We start from the raw sequence: 20,609 nt of genomic DNA, 5'->3' as shown, positions 1-20,609 counted from the left end.
TAGCATAAACACAGTGACACCCATACACCACAAGTCCTACACAAATTTGGATTACAAGCCAATATTATCAAGCAACATCCAGAATATCCAGGTAAAGTTGAGAAACGAAACTGGAAAAGTAATTCCTTTTACTGGGACCGGAAAAGTTATAGTCAGTTTAAAATTTCAAAAAAAATTATTTGATATGGAGGCATACTACAGCAATCAAGCATCTCAATCAATGCCGCATTTTTCCGGACTCTAGAGACAAAGAGGCAGCGGTTTTGGAGCTCTTGCTGCAGGTATTGGAAGAGTTGATCTGCCATTAGCACGCAAATTTCTCTGGCCCGCAGCAAAAAAGATTGGTCGTAATTTGTTGGTTCAGGGAGCACCGGAGTTAGTAGAATTTGCAACCAAAAGAAAGTCATCAAAACAAGCACTGAAAAGTACAGTAGCCAAAACAACTCGCAAACAAATAGGTGGATCTTTTCAATCACGTGTTTCATCAGGTCTTAAAATAATTCGACGAAAAGGACGACAATACACCAGACCTCGCTCAAAACAAAAACCAAAAACCTCAACCAGAAGAATCATTTCTCGAAAACCCCGTCCGAAAAGTAGTAGTCTCGATTTTTTCTCGCAATTGAAAATGCGAACTAATATTGTGATACCATCTGAAGCCACTCACAGTTCATTAGACTTATTTGGAAAACCACCTTTGCTGGTAACATTTGATTAATCATTGGAGCAAAAAACAGGACCGCTTTATTTTCCTTCAGGATCATCATTGGAACTTGAAGTTGTTGGTGATCGCAACACTTTTATTGACTTGCAAAAAATTTACCTGGAGATCAAGTGTCGAATACTTCAAACAGATGGAACGGATTTGCGCTACACGCATGGTGACGCAAATGCCAGTGATCTTCCATAATTTGCTAATAATATCCTTCATTCGCTTTTCGCCGATTGTACTGTTTCTGCATATGGTATCAAAATTTCAACATCTAATGAACACTATGGACACAAAGGTTTCGTAGAAACTGAATTCTCTCACGGGAGAGACGCAAGGAAAACTTGGCTACAAGGTGAAGGTTACGAGTGTGAAGAAGACCCCGGCGCTATTCCAGCAGCAATATCAGATATAAGAAAAAGAACAGTGCGACAATCCGCACGCATAACGTTATATGGAAAGTTGGCGGTCGATTTCTTTTCATGTGAGAAACATTTGGTTAGTGGAGTTACGTTACGCATTTCAATGAGAATATCTCAAGATTACCTTGCCGTCATCAGCGAAGACGCAGCGAAACACTACAAGGTTAAAATAGATGAGGCTAATTAGTTTATCAGGAAGATGACGGTTTCAGATAATGTTGTAGGTGCAATTGAGAAGACATTATTGAAAACTCCGGCAATTTACCGATACAATGAAGTAATTACCAAACTATTCTTGGCTACAACCGGCCAACAAAGCTGGAAAGATGAGGATATTTTCACTAAAGAGCCAATCAGAAGAGTCATTGTTGCATTATGCGTCGGTACAGCATTCATCGGTACCAACACCGCTAATCCATTCCATTATCAAAAATTTGGTTTAAGAGAGATAACCATTTATCGAAATGGTTTTGCCACGGCTGTAACTCCAATGTCAACAACTGACAACAAGAGGTTGTACTACAATTTAATGAGTGCATTAGCTTATGTAGAAAATGGCCACGGGATACCTCTGAGTGAGTTCGCAAACCATTATATAATGGTACTTGATCTGACCAGCTTTCAAGAGGCAACTCATGACTTTATTCATCCAGAACTCACAAATTCATCCAAAGTTCGATGCAGCGTTAGCTCATAACGTTGAAATCTTGTTTCTTGAAGAAAAGGCATCTACTATCTACATTGACACTGCAAGAAACGCATCTAGAAACGCTCTTCCCATGATCACATACTAATGGACGAAGACCAATTTCATCTTCAAGTGAAAAAGTGTAAACACCTCAAATTCAAATTCAGAGGGGTTTATGCCGCTGATAATTATCCTCTGAACTTGCAGACCAACACATTTATTATTGTTAATGCATCACGATCCAACTCTATTGGAACCCCAGTAATATATTTCTGAGCACACCCAATAATATATTTTGCAGATCCATCGGCTCTACCCTTGACTACCTACAAGGATATTTTCAACCGCTTACAACAGTGTGAAGACTTGGAGATAATGATGGATATCATGGAACATAGAAGAGATACTCAGTCTCCATTGCAATCTGCAGACTCCCAGCTGAGTGGTTTATTTTGCATATATATTGTTCATTATTTTTATAGTGAGAAAAATTTCCATTTATACCTGATGTAAATGAATTAGAGTTGCTAGTTTTTCTAAAACATATGAAGTAAAAGTTAATTTAATTTTCAAACAACAACACTTTTTGAATATCAGTTTTTACAAAATTGAAAAGTTATGAAAGAGTTTGAGGTTTCTCGCACAAAACTCCCGTAGCCACTTAGCAGAATATCCATTATCTGATAAAGAGTTGAATGAGTGTTCACCTAGCATAAGCTGGCAAAATCGTTTCAAAGTTACATCAGGGACTGTAGAAAAACGTTTGTTGGTCGTAAAAGTACTAGTAGATTTCGCTGTTGCCTCACTCAAGGGTGCTCGAAGTTGTTTCTGGTTCTTGATAACTGAAGAGGAAGTTGATTTTGATAAGTACTCAACAGCAACTTGTAGTCGCAAAATTATTGCACCACGTTTAACAAAGTCTTTTTGCTCAGGCTGAATAAATAATTTGAAACAGTTAACGAGACACGGTATCACCGCAAGTACATAAACAGAGTCGAATATATTATCATCCTGCGAACCAAATTCATACATAACATGATAATGATTGGAGCCAAATGTATCAACTTCGATAACTGTTGCAGATGAATGATAACCATATGCATAATTTTCAATTGTTGTATTTTCAAGTTTTGGCTCCGTCTCACAAATATTGTACTTGAAAGGTTTTTGAAATTTCTTGTAATATTTAGGACTGTTCTCATACATTGCCTCAACCATAAAGAACAAAAAGAAAAGGCTAATGAACTAATTATGAAAGCATAAACCATGACAGGAAGCAAAACGTATAATAGAAATCATTCCGAATCCTCATCGACTTCAGAGACATTTTTGGTATCTTCTTTTGGCGCTGAGTCGGTATTTTGCCGGTCCGTTTTGCTGGACGCTTCGAGTCATCAGTTGGATCCGATTTTAGAAGTGAGTCGATCAAGCCAATTGGGTGATCAAGCATTTGTTCTAGTTTTTCAATGTTCTGACATATCAACAGAAACTCTCGCGCCGAAAGTGTAATTTTTTGATTGAAATCCCAATCGACCTGTTCACTATCAAATTTGAAGGACTTCAAGGATAAATAGGTGCCAGTGGTATGATAAGTCTTAACAGCAGCCCTAACAAGCCGTTTTTCATTGAGCGAGAGATCCAAATGAAAGTCGCTGTACTCAGCATCCTTAGACAAAACATTACCCATAATGTTGCATATATTGAGACAAACTGTATCAAAGTAATCTGAAATGATGAATGACTAATACATTACTGTTCATTGGAATGTACACAATTTCAAAACCCCACGCCAACATGTGTAGACAAGATAACAGCTGAGCAAACAAACCCACCCCCTACGCGTGTAAACAAATTTATACTCCTCTATATCAGCTATGACGTTTATACGAAATATGAAACTCAAAAGATCAGAAAAAATATACCCTGCTGAATCAAGACCCATTCAATGTCACAATTGTCCAAGGCAATTTAAAAATTTCCATTCACTAATGCAACATCGCCAGGCCAAGCATTATAAAGATCATAGCAGAAAACAGTTTTACAAGTCCCGACCTTTAAATCTAAAAACGGGCAAATTTTCATAAGCAATGGACAAAATAGCTCGCCTCCTCGAGTCTATTTATATTTCCCGAGAGCACCCCAATTCAAGTTAGGTCAATATGACATAATTCTATTGATAGACATGACGAAATAATGATGAAATGGTTAAGTCATATAAACAAATCGGTGTGCAACAACTTTTCAATCTTTCCGCAATAGTTCTTTCTTGTTTTTTGTTGTTCAGTATAAGTTTTTGAAAACTCTTTAGTTCTTTGGCACCCTATTACATTACTTTAAGTCTTTTGTTACCTCACCTTCTTCTAGAATTTGCGTTCATCTTGAACCTGCTTTTCCTTTCAGTTCCGTACCATATATAAACAAATTTTCATTTCTCTTGTTACTAGAGTTGGTTCTAGACTCTGCTGTTAAGTCTTTAAAAAATTTTCCTTTGAACGAAAACTGTTTGCTTCGTTACCGCTTAAATCCATAAAATCAGAACGAAAAACATATCAATTGTCTATCCATCACCTGCAATATGGCTGCTGAATATTTAGAAATTGCAAAAACAAGTGAGCGAACCCTTGTGAGAATGTGTCACAACTTCAAAAATTTAGTCCTTGTGAAGGAAAGCTTTAATGACAAGACAAAATTATGGCACACAAAAAACAGCTTTATTGTTCCAGTTAATTACATTGAACCAATAAGTGAATACACAAAACAGAACGATTTATTTCAATTTGAAAAAAAAACGCTAGAAAAATCGTTACGACAAGAAGAGTCTCCATATGCTCGTCGATATTATGGATTTATTACTCACATTCAAACAAAAAAGCAGGATGTGAAAAAATGGCAAAGCGAACAAGAAAACTTTTTGCAGACTACGATCATGACTGCATTGAAATCTGGGAGAGTCAATTGAGGCAGCTAGAGGAAGTTGAGCAAATATCTGGTTTTTGGTATTTTGATCAGTCGCCAAGTGAAGAAACAAAAACATGGAAAACCTCCCGTTGCTTGCCATCAATTTTTCGGATGATGTCAGTATCGATGAAACACCTCTTTTCAGCCAATGTTATGCCCCAGTCAAGAAGGTCATCAAGTTATCTCGACTCCAAAGTACAACAAAACTCTTTAAACTCATTGTACATATTATATTTGTTGCTTTTCACAATGTTTAAGCATAATAATTTTGTTAACATCTTGAAAACAGTTCTTATTTCAACTTTAATTAAAAATTCATCTTAACACTAGACAAACATGGTGAGACAGATATAGGCGCTTCTGAAAAACTCAGACATCTAACAAACAAGTTTGCAAAACAAGGTTTTAAACAAATAAGAGAAAAGAGACTGGGTTGCAATAAACCCAGCTGAAGCTTGGACTGTAATGAAATCACTGTAAACAATTAATAAACATTTTTTTATCAGATAGTTGTACACCGTACCAAAATTATGGTAGACAAATAAGAAGTAAAACTCTGAACTCAATATCATCTGTTTTAAACATACAAAAAGTAGAAAAACCGTTCAGCATATAAATCTATGTCTTGTTTACATAACAGTATGTGCGGTGTGTTCCCCTCTGCTGCTGTTTGTGGAGCAGTAGCTTTCTATTGCAGAAATAAACAAAAAAGACGCGCACTCTAATTGGATTAAACAAGTTTAAATTACAGTTTGCCTGAAAATAAAGTTCTTACATTTGGTTTTTGCCTTAGCCTGAAATTCACTTGATTGAAGAATTTGAACTCTTACCATTTCCTTTTCATGATTTTATAAGTCTTTTTTGCGTCCCTATTCTTTCTGTTCATAATGAATGCTGAAACGTGTACAATTTGTCAGAAAAAACTCGTAGATAAGCGCAGCCTCAGACGACATATGCAAACAGTTAATAAACAATACGTCCATACCAACCGATTCGAGAGCGATGAATGTGCGTTTGCTCATTAAAAATTCAAGGAACTCGAAACGCATATGATACAGCAACACAACTCAAAACATCCCCGCTACTGTCTCTACTGCAACAAGTTCTATGCAGACAACCTCAAGTACATGGAGCATATGAAAAAAAATCATGGACTTCCAGTATGGAACGCTGATCTGGAAAACAACCCAAGTTCGGGAATTCTTCCGTCCGAGCAAGCTGTTTTGAAAACCTACGACATACCAGTGGGAAAACAGGAAATAGATCTGCTAAGTTTTATGCGGAGCAAACAGGACGCGATTGAAAATGTTGTTCAACTGAACACGCAGAATAGCGCACAAAAATTCATTTCAGTGCATTGGTGCAATTAACAAAACCAACAAGTGATCAAACCGTTGATAGTCAACCCGATCGAATTTAGATATATATCAATTCAAATATGCAGCGGGTTGACTTCACCGGATTGAGTAAATCTTGCCTTGCTGGAATGATTGAGCAAATGCTCCTCTCACTGAACAACTTCGCATCTCATGGGAGTGGGTGGACGGTAGATAGAATTGAGAATGTCGAACTACGATTTGTCAAGTCAAAACCAATTAGTGCCTCTTCCTATCTAGCTCTCCCAACTGAGTTGGCTAGAAGTCAATACTTGCTCAACATTCGCAACAGACAAGATAAAAAATGTTTCCTATACTGCTATACAGCACAATATCACAACAAAATTGGACCCAAACTGATACCGGACAAGGCCTCCTGGAGACAAAAAACAAATCCAATAATGTGTAGTCCAGAAAATACCAGAGCAAAGCAACCAGTTGGTGAGTTCATAATGCCGATGGCCTTTCATCAATTGAACAATTTTGAACAGCTAAACCAGGTACGCGTTAATGTATTTCGGCACTCAAACAAAAAATTGATTACTTTCCGCATATCAAACGATCAAAATTAGGAACTCAACCTGGACTTACTCTTGCTAAGTGATGGTTCAATGCATCATTATGTGCTGATCACAAATATCAAAGGACTAATTCACCACTACATTCAGAAAAAACAGCGTTTAGACAACCATTTATGGCAACACTGTTTTCATATTAGCACTTCAATCGAACATGAAAGACATGAAGAAATATGCCACCAAAACACACGAGCAATTATTAAAATGCCAAAAGCAGAACAGCAAAAATTTGAATTTAAAAATAATCAAGCACGTTGGTTTGCACCAATAGTCGGATTTTTTGATCTGGAGTCTATAATTGAACCAGTTATTGGCAGTAGCAGCAGCAACACGCAAAGCTCGAGCACTACTAGAGCGCTAGAAGAACACATGCCATGCAGCTATGCTTTGCTTTGTGTGGCCTTGAATGAAACGAAACCGTTTTTTCCGATCTGAAGTGTTGGCCGAATGTCATGATTGATTTTGTCAAGTCGCTGGAGCAAATTGCCAAGAACATTTCTGATGTTAAACAACAAAACAAAAATTTTTCCGGTGAACCATCAATAACAAAAAGAGAAGCTACTCTGTGTTGGATTTGCGAAAACGAGTTGAATGCAAGTCCACAAGATCCCCTTGTACTAGATCACTGTCACTTCACAGGAAAAGTTTTGGGATGGGCTCACTCGTAGTGTAATTTAAAACGTAGAAACCTATACTTTACTCCACTTTTTGCCCCCAACTTGACAAACAATGACCTTCATCACGTAGTACTTGCACTACTGAGCCTGAATGAGAAAAACAAAATTTCTGTGGTACCAAGCACAAGTGAGAAATTCATCTCGTTGCAAATTGGAGTCCATATAAAAACAACACAGAACAAAAAAGGCGTTTGGACAAACCAGTATGAATAAATACGACTATTGGACTCCTTCAAGTTCATGAATTCCTCTTTTGACAAACTGGTACAGAACCTGCCCTCGGATCAGTTCAACTTGCTTGAACAAAATTTTCCAGAGTGGCCCACATTGTCGGTAAACCTGTTGAAACAAAAAGGCTCGTTCCCTTATTGCTACGTTGACAGTTTTGAAAAACTTCAAGAGACACAGCTTCCCCCTCGGGACAAATGGACCAACAGTTTACAGCAATATGAAGCCACAGTGAGTGAAGATTAGTACAAGCAAGCGCTCCAGGTATTCAATTTATTTTCATGTCAAAATATTGGTGAACACTTCAACTTGTACTAGAAAACCGATGTGTTCCTGTTCGCCGCAGTTGTTCTTTGCCTTCGACAAGTTTGCTATGACACCTACGGACTGGATTGCTGTCAGTATTACACTGCATCATTTTTGTCGGGCGAAGCAATGCTCAAATTTTGCAATCGCCATTTACATCTTCTAACTGAGAGGGAACACCTTGATATGGTTTAGAACCTTATAAGAGGAGGCGTGAGCTCGGTGTACAGTAAGCGTCCTTGTCGCGCAAATAACAAACTTCTTCCTGATTACAAACCAAAAAACATTTCTTCGTTCATCATTATGATAGACGCTAACAATCTATACGGAGGAATCATGGAAAAATTCCCACTGCCATTATTTGAATTTGAACTGTTCGACAACAGAGAGTGGACCGACGATAATGCTCAGGAAATTCTTCGCCTATTTTTAAATACATCAGATGATGACCCAGTAGGATATATAGTTGAAGTAGACCTAAGCTATCCCGACAGCCTACATGATCTACACTCTGACTTTCCCTTGGCACCCACAAACGAAGCTATTAATGAATGTTGGCTCAGTGAATACCAAAGCCACTTGTTGGCCGATATGCAAATCAAAAAACCCCCTAGGGTAAAGATGCTCATCAAGACGCTTTTCGATAACCAAAATTATACACTGCACTACCAAACCTTGAAACTCTATGTTGAACTAGGATTGGTAGTAACCAAGCCTCATCGAGTGTTATCATTCAAACAAGAAAAGTGGCTAGCGCCGTACGTGAAACTAAATACCGAAAAAAGAAAGCGGGCAAAGAATAAGTTTAAGGAAGATTTCTACAAATTAATGGTATATTCATCATTCGGAAAAACTTGCGAGGGAAAACGAAATAGAAAGAAAGTGAAATTGACGCGCACTGAAGAAGAAACACTCAAATGGACAGACAAGCCCCATTACCAGTCATCAAAAATTTTCAGTGAAGATCTGGTCACTGTATGCCTTCAACAATCAGAAATATTGTGGGACAAACCAACCATCGTCGGTGTTTGTATACTGGATTTGGCTAAGAAATTCATGTTTGAGTTTCACTACAAAATTGTGAAGAAGAACTTTGATTGCAATTTGCTTTATTCAGACACAGACTCCTTCGTATATGAAGTGCGCTCAGAAATACAGAAGAAAAAACAGGTTGCAGATCAATTTGATTTTTTAAACTTCCCTACCGAGCACCCGCTACACAGCAGGGACAATGCACGAGTCACTCATAAATTCAAAGACGAGATGGGAAGCCGGCCAATTGCTGAGTTTTGTGGACTCAAACCAAAGCCGTATTCAATGAAGCTCACTGAAGGCAATTCTTTTTCACTATCTCCCTTTCACTATACAAACGAAAGTAATCAAAACAACAGGCATTTGCGAAACTCTCTAGCAAACAAAGTTTTTTTGGGGTATGGAAAAAACGGGATGAATTTGAAATAAACCAAGTTTTTTTTCAGGTTACACCAAACAGTCAGCCAAAGGGGTCACAAAAGATGCACGCCGCAGCTGGACCCATGAATTATACAAGCAAACTCATTTGGGCGGCGTGGTGGTGCGTTTTCTCAACACCCGAATAGTCTCAAGCAACCACAGGCTTCACACAATAGTTGTCAACAAGAAATCATTGTCGGGCTATGATGATAAAAGATTCATCTTAAGAGACCAAGTATCAACGCTGCCTTATGGACACAACACATTGAGAGAGGACGTGTTTTACAAAGCAGTACTAGAAGAGCCTGATTGGGGTTTGCTTGATGCGAGCCAAAACGAACAGGAAAGCACGCAGCAGGCGCGGGATAGCTCGCAGCAGGCGCGGGATAGCTCAAAGCAGGCCCGGGATAGCCCGCAGCAGGCGCACGATAGCTCGCCGCAGGCGCGGGATAGCTCGCAGCAGGCGCAGGATAGCTGGCAGCAGGCGCGGGATAGCTCGCAGCAGGCGCAAGATAACACGCAGCATGCACAGCAAAGGCGCAAACACAATCAACAGCAGAAAAACAAGAAGCCAAAACAACAACCAACAACAACCATTTCACAAACAAGCACCATTCTCAACTCAAGTTTCAACTCCCCAGACCCAGGTTTTCATCAGCGTGATTATAGTGAAGATGAATTAGAAGAAAACGTGGTAGATTTTGACAAAAAGTCAGAGTTATCGGACAGTGGGTCCTCTACAGACCCAGCTTGCGATGGTTTTGTTTAGGACCAAGCAATGGAATTCGATAACGCAAGTATTTCAAGTGAAAATCAAGTCACTTTGTCAGCACCGGAGAGCAAAAAGAAAAAGCAGAACGCAAAAAAAGGAGCGGCAAAAAACCAAGAGCTTGCATTATAGACTATTCATCAACTGATGAAGATTAAACTCAGTGAACTGTGTATCCATGTTGACTGACTAACTAAGTTTTTACCATTAAAAAGCCCACGAACAGAACTACACAAAAGTAAGCACCAATTGAGATCAAACTTTTAGAGATTTTGTTGAAGTGCTGAACGCCTCGGTCCCTCCTCTTCTTGTATTCCACAAATTGTATTTCAGACCTATAGCTAGTAACAACTCTCTCAGTAAAAAGTTCCTCTCAAGAATCCAGTAGCAGTTATTTCAAGTCTCAATCAAAAATCCTCCACCCCAAAACAAAACTCCCTCAACGTGCGCCGCGAACCACTAGTTCGATTGCTAGAAGCTGCTTGATCTCCACCTCGATATATTGCAACACCGATCTCAAAAGTTCGCGACCAGAACTTCTACGGCAAGCTCAACCTCCAGAGTTCACAGTCTTTCATCAGAATTTTGGATTTTTGAATTTGACTTGAAACAAACTGCCAACAGATTACCCAAAAGGTACTTTGACCTTTTCTCAGCTCATTTCAGAAGTTTATATAGAGATTAGTTCAATTAAATTGAAAAGTTACAATTCAGTACAAACAAGACACATCAAAAATAAAAGATGTGTACATTGTTTAATGAAACGTATAAACCAAAAAAAGTTCGCGGGCTTGGCTTAATTGTTTACTTACTTTGTAATTTTGTCGTTAAACTTTTTTGAGAAACCAGAAAAAGTTGTGTATGTGATCTACTGATCCTTTCAACAAGGTTTGAGTCAAATAAACTGACTGATTCTGTTGTAATTTCTATTCAAAAATTGGTTTAAAATTTTGCAGGACCAGATTTCTTTTCAAAAGCTCCTTTAATTTATCCTGTTCATTGGTATGAAAAGTTAAAAAGCAGAAAAACAACCGGATAGAGCAGATAGTTCCTTCCCGTAATCAAGTCCTGTAAAAAATTCTTACTTAGTTGTTGCGAAGGTAGACGAGAAGATCTCCATTGTTGAATTGAATTACAACCCTGCCCTCTACCTGGAACTTTTTGGGAACTTCACACTTCCCACAGTGACACAGGTTGAGATCAATATAAACTTTGTTCAGGACCTCTTTGATTGGTCGGAGAACAATTTCTAAATAGGTTGCTATAACTTTTGTTTTCAGGTTAAACAGTCTTTTTATACAAGTTTTTTGCCTATGATTTGTATAGCAGGCGCGTAAAAGTTACTTGAAAAATCAAAGGTCAAGCAAACAATTTGCATAAAAAAGACTAACACGTTCACAATAATTCGACCGACAATTTAATACTTAAACAGATCCATTCTGTTATTGAACCCCCCCCCCTAAGCATGATCTGCATCCACTAAGGGAGTGGGCACAAACAGAAAAGTTCAAATTGTTTTACTACTCAATGGCTGGGGAAGCGTTTTTTAACCTTTCTCTAGCAAAATTATTAATTAAAGCATTTTATACAACCAATATAGCCCCCTACCCGTTACAGAGCATATGTTGAAAAGATTGATGTACGCTTTTGATCGTGGAATTAAAAAACAGATGTAAAATCAGGTAGATTTGTAATTTAGACGAAACAATAAACTTACTTGGATTGCTAGTTGATTTCACCATTACAAATTGTTTACGTGTACTTTCTTCGTCTTATTGCTAAAACAGTTAAACTATAGTGGAAAATTTTTCTGTTTTTAATTTTGTCGGTACCCTTTTCTCTATTAGTAAACTTAAATTTTGCCTTTCTCCAAAAAGGAACAGATCCACCTTTATTTGAAACACAAATTTCGCTGAAATTTCACATCTAAAAATTAGCCTCCAACCTTCAAAAATAAACCTTCAAATAAACGATCAACTCTTAGGAATATATCTATAACACCAGCAGAAAAATACCTTACTTTTCTTGATACTAGAATTCACTATTGATACTTCTTCCAAACTCCAGTTGAATTGAAATGAAATTTCGTTCAACTGTATTGGCTTCTTTTTGATGGGTTAAAAAGTTGGCAAAAGTTGTTCCTCAGTTATCAAAAGTATTTTTTTATATAATACATCTGTCTGTTCAGTTAATGAAAATAATTCAGCAATATTTAAAGCCTGTCTTTTTGTGTTTGCATATTGAAATCTTTTTCATTCAATCAACTGTAGGTATAATTGTATAACTGTTTTAGAGAGTATCAGTAACTCACATCCTCTACCTGAGTAATTGGAAACTTTTTTAATGTGTAGAAAAGGTTGCCAGATGACGAAAACTGAGAAAGAGTGATAGAAAGTTGCTAGTAAACCTAATAAAGAATAATACCCCCTCAAACCCTTTATTCCCTTCCCCTAATTTTGAATTTTTGATCTGTCGGTAAATTTTCTAAGATCTCGCCGCAAAAATTTAGAGGGGGGACAAAAAAACCGAAAATTCGGAACATTTTTGGCTAAACGTTGGGTTATGTTTCACGAAAACCGGATATATGCACGCTCTTTTATAGCAGAAGTCAGCAACAGAGAACAATAGGGCGTAGAAATGCGGAGATTTACAGTACTAAAATGGCACATACTTGAGCGGAGCTGTCTGGCATTGCTGAATAATTGGCGGGAAATTAGCACTGCTTGCACATTTTGCAAAGAATAAGAACTGATTTCAAATAGCCGAAGAGAAATTAAGACGAATAATATAATAATATAGCGCCATAGAATCTTCAAAAAAACTGACTAAAACCTCAAAAATATGGGGGCATTTTACTGCATTTTAAAAAATTTCAAAATGACCCACCCCGTTGTAGATTGCCACGCTGCAGTAATTGTCCGTTCATCTCCCCCCCCTGTTGAGGTTCTAGTCAGAATTTTATACTACTCATGCCGAACTATTTACCACAACTGTATTATTTTATTAAAAAAATGTTCGTAAAAAATGGTTTGTAAAAATTCGGTTTATGCAAATAGTTCCTCCAAACTAATTGGTCCCTTTTTATGTAGTGTGACATTAGGTGGATATTGGTTGTGTCTGTATGGGTTGTCATGTTGGTTTTTCTATCAATTTCTTTGCCTTATTCATAACTGAGTTGCTTTATTAAGCTAGAGTCAAAAGTGAAAAGTTTTTTAAGTGATCTGCTCAAGTTTCCATGTGAGTTTTTTTTTAAAAAAAGACTGACCAAAAAACACATTACACCGCACAGGCATACCCAAAAATTTCTGCCTTAGTAAAGTTTGCTCGAAAATTAGATAAGTAAAATGAACGAAATTAGGCGACATCCTTTGTATCTTATTTTTCGGAAAAAGATTTTGCGAATTAAAAGAACTTTAAAATTGTAAAATAGATGAAAAGTTTTGTAGCACTTTTCTGCTCATTTTAGTTATGAATAATTCGCATCAAAAGAATCTCTAGTCACCAATTGAGCCTAATTAAACGCGCGTTTTTTGAGCGTGGACACTGATTTAATACTTTGTCATAAGCACTTTAATAAAATTTAATTGAAGCTTTCAAAGCAGTAAATTGATTAAAATACAAGCAAGTTAATATATAGGGTGTACGTCCTAGCGCCACGAAAACTCCCTCGCTCGTCAAAGGATGTGTAGGACTGGCCGATTTTAATAATTAGTATCAAATAGTACTAATAAGTTGTAATAAATTACTATAAGTAGTAATAAAGTAGTAATCAGCAGTAATACCCTTTAATAAGTAACACCCTTTAATAAGTAGTACCCTTTAAAAATTAGTAATAAAGTAGTAATGATGTACTGGTAGTAGTAGTAACAAAGTTTTTATAACCGCCATATCTTTAGCCGCCATAATTTTAATGAGCTGCCATATCTTCCAGTTGATGTACTGGTGTAGATTCAATGAAACAGGTAGGAACCCTTTGTTACGTATACATAAATACTATTAGTAATAAAGCTTTCATAATCTTTTTTATACTCAAAAATGCGCATTAAATTAGGCTTAATTGCGGATTATAGTGCGCAATCGAGTTAGGATGAGTGCGAAAGAGCTATGCATAATTGTAGCAGATTCTTGATACAAAACCCGCGAAAATTAGGATACATAGCTTGTACTTTTAATTCGCGGCTAAAATTTGGACACTTTTGCAAACACGAGCTGCGCAATTCCCTTCAATTTTGCCTGTTTTTGCTTAAGTAGCTATTTTCCGCAATATTGTTGCCTTTTCAATGTATTAACATGGGAAAAACGAACATGAGATACACACATCGGGCATATCTGCCCGTGACCGTTTGGGTATACCTCTGCAGTGCAATGCAGTAATGAGGACTTTAGTGAACAGGAAAACTAAATTCTTCACAATTTGATATGTTTAATTTTAGCGGTTTTGTCTTTGTGAATATTATTTGTGTTAATAGTAAAAAAAAAACAAATTTAATCAGATGCACCAGCAAGCACCCAATTTTCCTGTTAAGAAGCATTATCTCTGGCAGAAAAAACTCGATTTTCATTCTGAGATTTCTTTTCAAATTTCTGAGGTCAATTTGAGATAAAAAATTGAATCCTGAATTTGACTTACATCATGAAGTGTGCCGTATACCTAACAACATTTTTCTAGGTGTTGACTCACTAAATAAAAAAATTCAAAATGTTTTAGTAAAATTTGTCCCAACAGAGAACAAGTTAGAGTAAAGTGTGTATGGGATTAAATTGACATAGCGTGACAAGAAGCACTAATTGTTATAAATAAACTTAACTATACGGAAAACAGTCTCTATTGATGATTAAGAAAGATCTTTAAAATGCGTTTTCACAGAATTTTTGACTTCTTCCACACCTAGCACGTTATGAGTTTAGTTGATGGTGTCTGAGTACAACCAGAAACGTGGTTGAAAAGGGTGGAAACTTTGAGATTTGAGATGGGTAGTTTGGGGGTAAGGCTACAACGTTGCGAGGGGTGAAACAATTAAAATTATTCGTAAGACTAGATTGATATAATTTTTTACGTGTAAATTGGGCTACGCTTTGAGTGTCAAAAAGGAAAAGAGGTTGAGTTTAAAGAAATACAAAGTTCCAGAGCTCAAGACTAATTGGAATAGTTTTTCTTCCGTAAGCCGATGTTCTTTTCCTTTTCTAATTTGAACGGAGAACTGAAAACTAATTTGCAGACTGAATGTTATTCATAGGCCATTAAACAACAAAGGCAGAGCTGAAACGACTTCGGCTCATTTTTCCCTCGCTGATTTCCGTTCGAATCAATATCACTATCCGGATCTTTTCTGTCCCCCAGCTTAGTGGTGATACATATTTTACGCCCCCAGACGCACTAGCTAATTTTTTAGAAGACGCACACGTCCCCAGAACCACATGCTATATAACATTAAATAATTTGTAACCGGGTCATAGAAGGTACTAGTCGGGCGAAAAAGAATAGATTCTTCTATCCGAGCTGATGAATGTAACCCTTTTCGTAAAATTGTTTTAAGTCCCAAATATTAAGATGACAAGTTTTAACATCACTCAATCAAATTTGAGTGAGGCAGTTCAGATCTTCATTTCGGGTCTTCATTCAGGTCTCCAGGTAATGCTGGTTCGTGCATTTCTTACTTTTACGACCAAACCCCTGGCTATCTCAATTCCCTTAATTCCGGCATCAACTCTTGAGTCCAGGCGTTATATTTAAGCGCCAATTTTGGGTCGAAATTCAAGTTTTTGAATAAAACTTAAGCCTTTTTAATTAGTATCATTGAGTAGAGCACAATCCTTTCATAGTATTTCGGTCGCCATATGTTTTTCTCAAATTGAAGCCCAAAAATTGGGTATGTTAGAATTGATTAAAAAATTTGCGCAAAAATCCATTGTAGACTATTTTTAAAAAATGACAATGACACGTTGATAATTTCTATAAAAGTTGATAATTTCTATAGAAAATTTCACATTTGAAATGGGCTACAAAATTTGTAGACTACAAAATTTGAAGTTAGGGCGACAATTTTGCGAGAGAAGAAGCAATTAGAACTACTCTATTCGTAAAATGATTTGAATTTATCCCCGTAAATTTGGCTAGAGAGACGAAGCATTGAATCAAAAAAGAAAAAAACTGAGCTAAATGAAGTACATTGTTCCAGAGCTTAAGACTAATTGGCATAATTTTTAGTCATTTTGACTAGCAACTGATTTGCTTGTAGTTTTGGTTGATTTGATCCCTACTATAATCGAAAGTGAAAATTTCATTTAAAACCATCGCAGGTTGAGGTCCAGACCCAAATTTGATTCTGATCAGACTTTCCAGACCAAAATTGTCTCTGATCAGACTTTCCAGACCGAAATTATCTCTGATCAGACTTTCCAGACCGAAATTATCTCAGATCAGACTTTCTAGACTGAATGAGTTCTGATCAGACTTTCCAGACCGAAGGAGTTCTGATCAGACCATGTCCAGACCATGGTCCAGACTCAAATTCAGAACCATTGCCCGACCTTAATCAGACTATGATCAGACCCAATTTCAGACCCAAGTAGCCTCTGATCAGACTCAGTCGAGACCATCTCCCCAGCTGACCACTCTGATCAGAAACACTCAAAATCGCCATCGTCAGCCCTCCCGTCCTTTAATCACAACACTTAAATTGAACACTCTCCTCCCCCTATCGAGTTGAACTCCCCTCTCATCAGCCTTCTTCTCAACCGTAACCCCATCGCTTGACCCCCACCCACAACACACACTCACACACACACACACACACACACACACAGACACAGACAGACATAGACAAACAGACACATACAAACCGGTTACCCCATAAACGCACACACAAAACTTACACACACGTTGGTTGAGATTTTACTGCAAAATTAGCTATAAAACAAAAGATTTGCGATGAAATTGAATAAAAATATTAGACCTCTGATGAGACCCAAGTGCGCTCGAAGTCGCCTCTGATAAGACCCAACTGCGCTCGAAGTTGCCTCTGATCAGACCCAAGTGCGCTCGAAAAAATTATGATCAGACCCAATTGCGCTCGAAGTCGCCTCTGATCAGACCCAAGTGCGCTCGAAGAGGTTATGATCAGAACCAATTGCGCTCGAATCCGCCTATGATCAGACTCAATTGCGCTCGAATTTGCCTCTGATCAGACCCAAGTGCGCTCGAAATAGTCTGATCAGAGAAAGATTTTACTTATGAAAAAATCTTCTAATTTTGCTATAATATATTCGTTTCAAAAAAACTGATGTTTGCAGTATTTAATTAATCTAAGGAAAAATCAATTATAAAAGTATTGCTAAAGAAAACGAAACCCAACTGTTGAGAACAAATTTTATTTAGTGTACCTTTTAGTGTATATTTCTGACTCAATGAATGAGTTTAGACAGCTTTCCATAAGAAACATCGTGGTCTCCAGTTGATCAAATTTTTTTTCTGAAGGGGACCGGCCTCTGTTATCGGCTGGACTCCTGTTTTCTGATCAGAGCTATCGGATTTTAGATGCGTCTCTGATCAGAACGCTGCTTTATGGCTGCCTCCTGGCAGAGCCAACATCTCTCATTAAAAAAAAACAAAAAAATGGAAAAAAAGTGCGCTCGAAATGGTCCCTGATCAGACCCGATTGCGTTCAAAAGCATTTCTGATCAGACCCAAGTGCGCTCGATGAGGTTATGATCAGACCCAATTGCGCTCGAAGTCTCCTCTGATCAGACAAAAGTGCGCTCGAAGAGGTTATGATCAGACCCAATTGCGCTCGAAGTCGCCTCTGATCAGACAAAAGTGCGCTCGAAGAGGTTATGATCAGACCCAAGTGCGCTCGAATCCGCCTATGATCAGACTTTTCAGACCACAATGACCTGTGATCAGACCATCTCCAGACCATGGTCCAGACAAAAATTGCGCTCGAACTTCCGAAAAGACCCTGTAATTTCGGTCTGGGAACACACGGGTGTGCGCTCGACTGGGTCTGATCATAACTCAATTTGGGTCTGAACCTCAACCTGGGATGCTTAATTTGATGCTTTCCATTATATAAATTTGCAAGCCCTACATGAGTTTTAAAGAAGCGCTTACCATTGCCCAGGTAAATCACACTTTTGAAATTTTTATGAATATTGTGATTAGCTTCGGACAGTAGTTTCGCTAAAGAGCTGTTATCCATTACATAAAGTTCGTTTGTACACAAAAAAAATACTCATTACCCGTGTTTGAAAAATTTAGAATTAATAAGTTAAGTGCTTTTCAAGGAACAAAATCATGAGAGCATTGTTTTAAAAAAATGCAAACATTGATGACTAGTAATTGCTGCAATTCTTGTCCTTACGAAACTCTACAATCATTTTTTCAAAAAATATTTAATTTTTTTTAAAGAAAGTTTATGGTGACACTGAATTGAGCGGTATTTTCACCAATTAACAAAAATAATTTTCAATTAATCTGATGTTAATTTGAGACGGTCACTTTTGCTCAAAATCCACTAAAAGTCCGCTAGTTAATAGCGAAAAGATTTTATTGTGGCAAAAACGTACACGGAGGACTTGAAAATTTTCCAGATTTACTTTAAAATTTTCAAGTTTACACTGTATTGTTTGATTTCAAAAAATGTAGAATATCTTAAAAAGCTCAAGTTTACTGTTTTTCGTTGTAGAGATCGTTGACAAATTTTTCAACAACTGTAGACGTCTATTTTACCTGTGAATAGGTTTTTTTGTATGCCTTTAAACAAAAACATAGGAAAAACTATTTTACAGACTTCTGCAAAATCTCGCTAAGTCGTCGGTCTTCTTTCAAGGACTGACTGGTGAAAAGGTATTAGGAAAAAATTTTGATCGATTCTATTCACGCAAAGTATGTTATTAGGCTGGAGATCGTTCGCAGTAGCCCACAAGATACTTTCTTTGGGATGTATATACGATGAAAGCAGCCAAGTAATTCCACCTGTTCCCGTTCTTTTGCCCAAAATCCTCCAACTGGTCTGTGAAGACCCCGACTTCCCTGATTTAGGTCCAGACCTAAAGAGAGCTATCATCAGACCCACTTGAAATTACTGGGTATGGACAGCGGTTTGAGCGCACAATAGTTTTGACCATGGTCTGGGGTCAGTTCTGTCTGAAAGGTCTGATCGTATTCTTCATAGTCTTGACAAAGAACTGGGTTCGGTCTGATCAGAGGTCAACTCGGTCTGAAAAGTGAGATCAGAGGCCGTTTTTAGCGCACTTGAGTCTGTTCAGAGGAGGTTTCGAGAGCATTTGAGTCTGATCAGAGGCTGTTTGGTGCGCACTTGAATCTGATCAGAGTCCATTTGGAGCGCACTTAAGTCTGATCAGAGGATAATTCGAGCGCACTTGAGTCTGATCAGAAGACGTTTCGAGCGCACTTGAGTGTGATCAAAGGCTGTTTCGCGCGCAGTAGTAATAAAATAGCTGATGTACTGTCGGAATAATCTCAAGTCAATATTAAAAACCAACATTTAAGATTTTTCTATTATGTTATGAGTGTATTTCCCTCCTCCCTTCTCATCCGGGCTGAGGAACGGCTATGGCGGAGTTACAAACAAACTACTGTAGGAGAAATGTGCAGAGCACTAGCAAAAAGACTAGACAGGTCTTAATGATGAGGTGGAAAAAATTCCAACTCAACATTAAGCTTATGATGTTGTAAATTTTTTGACTATTTGTCGAAAAAAATAAGTTTGTTGAAATCATGAATACAGAAATTCTTTTGAGTTAGCAACCGCTATTGCTTTTGTTAGAATAAAAGAGTTGAAAATTGTCCGGAATTTACAATTTCATCTGTTTGGTTGCGTTGCGCAAATCGCCAATTAGGCAAAAAACTGAGAAATGGTGCATTTTTCTAGAATCGGCTTAGAATGAGTCCGATAAGCGGTCAATTTGGTCTGGAAGTTCCAATTATAGTTTTTTCAGTCTGGACAATGGTCTGAGTTTGAGTCTGATCATAAGCGCACTATAGTCTAGACCAAGGTCTGGGTTCGGTCTGATCAGAGGACATTTTGGTCCGGAGGGTCTGATCAGAGGTTATTTTTGTGTGAAAAGTATGGTCAGAGGTCATTTTGGTCTGGAAATTCTGATCATAGCTCAATTTGGGTCTTGACCTAAACCTGGGTTGGTTCTTGCGCATATGAACAAACGTCAGCAGATTGACGTGAAAAATTATTTTAAAATCAGAAAACACTTGTGACTTCTTTTGCTACTTTTTTACAGAGCCCTTTTCTTCTCTAGGTCTTTTTTCATTTTGCTTTGAAGACGTATTACGCAGTGGGGCAGACCTTGTGTAGGCCTGATGGCTTCGTTGTCTGCCCTCTCCAGCTTAAAAGTCCAGCATGACTCTATTGTTAGTATCCTTTCTTTTTTTGCATATCTGTTACCGTTTTTGAAAGTTGTTATTTCATT

Source organism: Convolutriloba macropyga, unplaced genomic scaffold (genome assembly GCF_964194025.1).
Source record: "Convolutriloba macropyga unplaced genomic scaffold, txConMacr16.3 SCAFFOLD_1236, whole genome shotgun sequence".
In the NCBI taxonomy this organism is placed as follows: domain Eukaryota; kingdom Metazoa; phylum Xenacoelomorpha; order Acoela; family Convolutidae; genus Convolutriloba; species Convolutriloba macropyga.
The sequence above is the reverse complement of the archived record's forward strand: the minus strand, read 5'-3'. Positions refer to the sequence as shown.